Raw genomic sequence first — 7110 nt, forward strand, 5'->3', positions numbered from 1 at the left:
ACCATCCATCCAATGGGAGAGTGCAGGTTCTGCTTCAGTGGCAGGTTGCAGAGCCGTGTGATGCAGAAGCACAGATAAGTGGGCCCAGCAGATGCAGCTTGATCCTTCATGTAGTGGTGGTGGCAGCAGCAGTGAGAAATTAGCTGTTAGATAGCAAACTTTCCTCAGCTAGCAGCTACTCATGCTCACTGAGCAAAGAGGCACCTTTTAAAATGGTGAAGCTCTTCTGTTTATCATGGGGAGAGCAACTCCTCCAGCACAACATCCCTTCAATGCTGGTGTTACCTTGCATTTCTTTTTAGACTGTGAGCCCTTTGGGGTCAAGAGAGCATTGTTTATTTTTTCTTTGAAAACCACCGTGAAACCTTCTGCTGAAAGTGGTATATACAGGTTTGTAGTCATAGAGAAGAGCAAGCAAGCGGGAGACCGTGTATGCATCACTGCACCAGGAGGCAAAGAGGCTTGTTCAGTAGCTGGCTGGCTGCCCTACTTCAAGCCAAGAGGTGACGTTTCTGGCATGGCTGCTGAGCTCAGGCTGGGTGACCCGTGTGGGAGTAGGAAAGAGGACTCTGTGTGTGTGGTAAGCCTAACTATGAGATGAATATACAGTTTACAATCGGGGGCCTTGAGACATGGAAAGGAGAGCTGATCTTGTGGTAGCAAGCATGACTTTTCCCTTTAGTTAAACAGGGTCTGCCCTGGTTGCATATGAAAGGGAGACTAGAAGTGTGAGCACTGGAAAATATTCCTCTCAGGAGATGAAGCCGCTCTGGGAAGAGCAGAAGGTTTCAAGTTCCCTCCCTAGCGTCTCCAAGATAGGGCTGAGAGAGATTCCTGCCTGCAACCTTGGAGAAGCCACTGCCAGTCTGTGAAGACAATATTGAGCTAGATTGACCAATGGTTTGATTCAGTATATGGCAGCTTCCTATGTTCCTATGTAACTCTGCACCTAGACAGAAGACTGAGAAGACATAAAGCTCACCTGGTCATCAGCTTCACAGTGGTGAGCTGTATTCATTCTCAAATTATCAATTTTTAAAATCAAAATATGCATATATAATGCCACAAAACATATGCAAATTTTATGCAGAGTGGAGACTTTTTGATGAAAAGCATACTCTGTTTCCATTTTTTTTGGTGATGGATATCAACCTTTTTAACCATCTGGACCTGCAACCCTATAGGCACGTTTCGAACTGTTGAATTTTACAATTTAAACCTAGAAACAAGTGATGTTATCTTATCTCTTTTGACAAAATTACAATTTTGATTTTATCTTTTATTTTTAATGAAATGATTGTAATTTTACTGTATCATTCTAATTGTTGTGAGAACCATATTAAAGTGGAGAGGCATATCCTGCAGATAGTGGCCTACATTCAGACTAACCCTGCACTGATGTGCAAGGTTTTTCTGTCTTGTGTGGGCAAGGGACAAATCTGATTGATTTCCCCTTCTTTTGCAGCCACCTGTGCCTCCTGAAATTATATCTCAGGGGGCCCACTAACCTGAAGTACATAATTTCAGGGGACACAAGTGAAGAGGGAAGGAAGGATGACCAAAAATCACCCCTCTGATTCAACAGAGAGATAGACTGGATGTCAGCCACTGGCTAATTGGAGGCAGAACTCTGAAGTTGTTTTAATTATTTATCATTATCATTATTATTAATATATCAGTTTTCAACAAGAAAGGATTCTGAATGCAGTTTACACAGCAAAAGAAATACAATAAAAGAAGCGAAGAAATGAATTGTCTCAGTAGAACTTACTGAGAGAAGCTGGTTTTTTAAAGTTCAACATCAGCTTGCCTCTTGTCAGTGGCAGCTACTGTGGAAGAAAATGCATAGAAGGTTCCAGCTGTATGGTCAGTTCCTGTATATTTGGATATATCCCATTTGGATTTAGCCCATTTGTTTTTCCTAGATTTATCTCGTCTGCCTAGTCGTAGGTCTGATTTTCATTAAGCAACTGGAGTACCATACAGCTCTACTAAAGCCCATTGAAGCTGATGGAACCAATCCAGTTTTCTTGAAAACATTGTCTATCAAGCCAAGAAAAAACCAAGCCATATAGTTGGATCTTTTAAAAAATGCCTGAAGAAACCACAAGATGCTGAAAGGGACTGGATGGCAGAAATTTTTTAAAAAGGGAGATTTATTATTTTAAATGAGATTTTGAAAGCATTGGCAAATCCTACCACTTTGTCACAGCTGTAATTTGCCCTTAAAAAAACTTGTTCCACGGATGGAACTGGAAATAGGGAAGTTCAATGAAAGTTCAAATCCTAAATTATTATTCATAGACCTGTAAAGTAATGTTTCTTAATTCAAAGAAATGGCAGGCAGCAGATGAAGTAGGGGTGTGCACGAACCAAAAGTCGTGGTTCGGATTGAATTCGAGCCAAACCATGTGTTGCCAAACCAGTTCAGTCGAACTGACCAGCCAGCTGATCTGGTCCTTTTGACCAAACCGGCTAATACTTGTAAAAGTTCGGCAGCTAATACTTGTAAAGGGGAGTCCAATTAGTATTCCCCCTTACAAGTAAAGGGGTGGGGGGACTGGCTCCTGGGAAGGGGCAGCTGGGGCGGGGTAGTGACAGTGAGAGAGTCTTATTACTACCCAGTGCAGCTGCTGGCGCTGCTGCTTGCCGCCCCACTGGTACAGCTCGTATCTCAAGCGTATGCGATCCTCCCTCATTTACCAATCCACCCATGCAAGCAGCTTGGTAAACAAGGCAGGATTGAATGTGCTTGGGACATGGGCTGCGCTGGCAGCGAAGGGTGGGGTGCAACGATGCTAGTAGCTGTGCTGGTTGTCAAAAGACACTTTATCTACCTTTCTTGCCACCCCGCTGGCTGCCCGTTCAGCACTGAACCGGTTTGCCCAAACCCATATGCCCAGCTTGGTTTTGTTGGAGATGGACTTCCAGTGCATCTATCTTTTGCACCATCTGTCCTAATGACCACTAGGGGCATTGGGAGTAGAGATAGTGAGTAAAGGTCTCCCTGACTGTTCTACCTGTCCCTACTCTATGACCCCTGATATGACTCTTCCGCACTTCCTGAGCTGGGTCACAATCCTTCCTTTCCTCCTAGAAAGCAGATGGAAACATCTCGCTCTCTCCTTACCTATCTATTATGTAGTCCTTTAGATTAGGTTAAGGCCTTTTCTATCCAAGTGTATTTAACCAATAAATATTTAGCATTTAGTTCTACAAGGATCTCATGTGTTTTCTCTAAACAGCTGCAACAACTACACCATCCTATGCTACCTACTCTGTAACTGGAGTGTGTGCTCATTCCTTAGTGCTCTGCTGTTTTACCTATTGAGGGCCTGTATGCCCAGCCTGGTTTAGGCTGCACATGAGAAACACCAGGATCAAACCCAATCCTGGTGGGCCAGTGCTGCTTAGCTCGGCTTTTAAGCCTGGCTGTTAGCCAAAGTTAAAGAAGCAAGCGTTCCCTTACCCCCGGCTACCTGCTTGTGTGTGAGCACAGGCTGCTTCCAGCCCGCCACACACAGAGACAGGCAGTGGGAATCCTCCAATGCAGCGCATGTGTCATGTGCTGCACTGTGGGATTGACAGAGGCTGAGACAATGCGTCCCAACCTCAGATCAATCTGCCCCACACCACACTGCATGGCACAGGGCGGATTGTGTGGGAGCATGGAGCATGCTCCCACCAAGCTTACAATCATCTGGAGGGATCATCTGGAGGGATGGCAAGACAATCCCCTGCCTTCATGGCCCCACTGTTTGTTATCTTTGTTTATTTATGGGCCCCCCTCTTTTTTATGTAAACTACTTTGAGAAGTTTTGTTGAAAAATGGTATATAAATATGAGAAGGTGGCTTGCCCAAGTTTATATAACAAAAAAGCATGGTGAAAACTAGGGCTACCACTGGACAAAACATTTGCATTTGAGACTCTACTGCTGCTCTTCAGATATTTGTTTGTGTGGACACCCACATCCAAATATGAACAGAAGAGATCCACTTCTATGTAGTGTCCTGTCTGTTCTCCTTACCACTGCCTAGCACTTGCTCCTCTAGGTTTTTGTTTTTTTAATGGCCTCCACTAGTGATTTTCACTGTTGGACACTTGCCTAGACTCAGACTTGCCCCCTTTTTTGTAGTGCAAGTGAATCTAGGGCACATTCCTATTTCACATGGCGATGTAGAAAGCAGCATGCACTGCTTCTGACCCTGTCCCAAGCAAATGAAAAGCATGCATCAAAGTCACCTTTAATACTGTAGGGGACTCTGGCTCTAGGGACACCAGAGGCCTCAAATGGGGCTCCTTCTCATTCCTCTGGCTGTGTCCTGGCTGCCTTGCTCTCCCTCACTGCATCAAGCCTAAGCATTTACCATTTGCACTCAGGCTGGTCATTTTCCCAGTTTCCGAACCTGGTGAGCAACTACCCCATGCACAAAGAGCTCATATCATGGCTGGGCATGGCAAAGGAGAGTGAGTCCAGAGATATGAGAACAATCCTTACCTAAGGCTCATTTATACACACACACACACACACACACACACTCTCTCTCTCTCTCTCTCTCTCTCTCTCTCTCTCTCTCTCTCTCTCAATATCATCTGTAGCCTTAACTCATATAACCTGTATCCTTCCTATAGAAGGATATACAGAAATTTAGTGATCAACATCATTTCAGAATCAGATTTTTTAGCCTAGAACTGGGTGAGCAAATCAGGGTGAGGTTACGTTGCAGAGCCAGAAACCGATGGAGATACTGCAGAGTTTACATATGGCACGATTAAAAAGGAAGTTATAGTAATGGATCATGTTAAAAACAACAGATAAGATAAATGAAACAAGTAAATTGTTTATTCATGACTAATATAGGCTGGGTTCCCACAATCACAATTCTGGTTAAAAGGTTAATCAGGATTAGTGAGGTCAATCGAGCTGATTGTGTGAACCCAGAATTTTAGGGCAATCCTGGTCAAACTGTTCTGCTTAGAACAAAAGACAAATTTGTTCTTTTTTCTTATTTCAGACATAGAGGCGATTCTCACAACTGCCAAAGAGCGGGCTAAGGGAGCCTAGTCTGTTTTTTGGCGGCCGTGTGTTGCAACGGGAGCCATGTGGCTCCCGGCACCTAGTCCTCTTAATTACCCCTCCCCTTAGCCGAGGTTAGCAGAGCAAGCATTCCGCTAACCTGGGTTTCCGGATCATGTGCCACCACAGCGCAGCTCTGTGCCAGAATGACACACGAGTAGACCCCCCGCCGGGAGGCTGCATGCAGCCTCCCCGGCTCGGGGGTCTCTCCAGGATGACCCCCCGGCCCCAACCCCACAGCCCCCACCGGCTCCATGACGGAGCCGGCATTTGTGCGGGTGGCCAATCTGGCCGCCCAGGGCTTCACAGGCGATCGTGTGTGGGGAGAGCAGGCTAAGCTCGCTCTCCCCGCAGACCTCAATTCAATGAGTCTCACTGATCGTGAGCATCACCTCATAAGCTTCTTGGCACCTTGGGACTACAGCTTCAAGCATTTCTTGAGGCTCACATGGTGGACTGGCATTATGGAAGACTTGCAGACTGTAATGAGAAAGGTGACACAGGGTGCAGCTTTTTCTGCATTTACAGCTTGAATCAAGATGAAGAATGTGGATGGCAAGAAGTATTGTCGATTCAAGGGAGTAGTCTGAGGTTTGAGATGTATAACTTTGAGGATGGTCTGCAACTCAGTGGTAGGGCACATGCTTTACATGCAAAATTACCACCACCACCACCACAAGTTAAATCCCTGGTATCTTGAGTTAGGACTGGGAAAATTCTTTCTGAAATCCTGGAGAGCTGCTGTCAGTCAGTATAGACAACAGTAGGCTAGATAGACCAAAGGCCTGACTCACTATGAGCTTCCTATGTTCATATATATTCACCTGTGAGTTTGGTTACAGATAGAAGTTGGACTTGGATCTGGGAGATGTGGTATAAGTTAAGGCTACTATCAGTCCATTATATAGTCTTAGATATGATGTTGGGAATGAAAATACTTAAGGACAAGTAGTTCTCAATCACCAAGGATTGCTTCAGACATGAGGGGTACCAGCTAGTCCATCACATATGGGGATTTGACAGAGCATTTTATTATACCCTATGTTTTTTATTACCTAAAAATGTAAAGTGTGCATGCAATGAATAAGTATATGAAAACAGTCTTGCAAATAATCAGTGGGTGGAACATTCCACCAGCAGACAGTCAGATAATGAGAGGGAATTCTTTTTGTTATTGCATTTCTGAAATTTTTCACAACCCACATATTTTTCATCAACTTCCAGGTTAAAAAAAAAACACCAAAAAAGAAACACCCCTCCCAGGTAATAAAGATATCAAGACAGAAGCTCAAGTCTAACTTTCCTCTAAACCTAAATCTTCCCCACTTTCCTTTTTCTTCTAGATGAAATAATGATAGGTGTGGTAATAGGTGTGACTGGAAGTGAGAACTTGGGCAAATCAAATGAAAGCAAAGTGATGAAGCACTCTGAATGCAGGTGCCTACTGTCCGTACCCATAGCTACGATGAAAACTGCAGGCTCACTTTTCGCTGCTGTTTGGATTAAATGTAGACAAGATGACTTCTTTTCTCCTCAGTAACGAACAAAGGAAAAGGGCAAATGCATTGTTTTTGTTTTTATCCAAGAAGCCCTGTGGTGTTGCAATAAAATATAGAGAAGAAGCATACTGTGGTCCGGCTACTGATCCCTTTGAAACCAATGGAAGTTCTGTTACTGATTACAGTAGCAGCAGGGTAGATGTTATTGCAATTATACATTCAGATTTCCATGTGACCTCTTCTCAGCTGGAATTGATTATGACTACAAAATCTGTCAAGGCTCAACCAAGAGATCTATTGGCTTTCTCTAAGCAACAATAAGAATGGCTCATTTTCACATCTGTTTTATGCAGGCTTCATTTCAATGCATGCCTTATTTGGACCTTGCATAAAACCCCCGCTATTGAATTACATGCTAATTCAGAACAATAAGCTCCATAAAACAAATGGGACTGTTTCCTAAGGAAAGTTTAAATCCTTGATTCTAAATAGGTAGGAGACGCAGCATGCTATAATGATGGAATGGCAGGCT

This window comes from Hemicordylus capensis, chromosome 4 (assembly GCF_027244095.1).
Source record: "Hemicordylus capensis ecotype Gifberg chromosome 4, rHemCap1.1.pri, whole genome shotgun sequence".
Lineage (NCBI taxonomy): Eukaryota > Metazoa > Chordata > Lepidosauria > Squamata > Cordylidae > Hemicordylus > Hemicordylus capensis.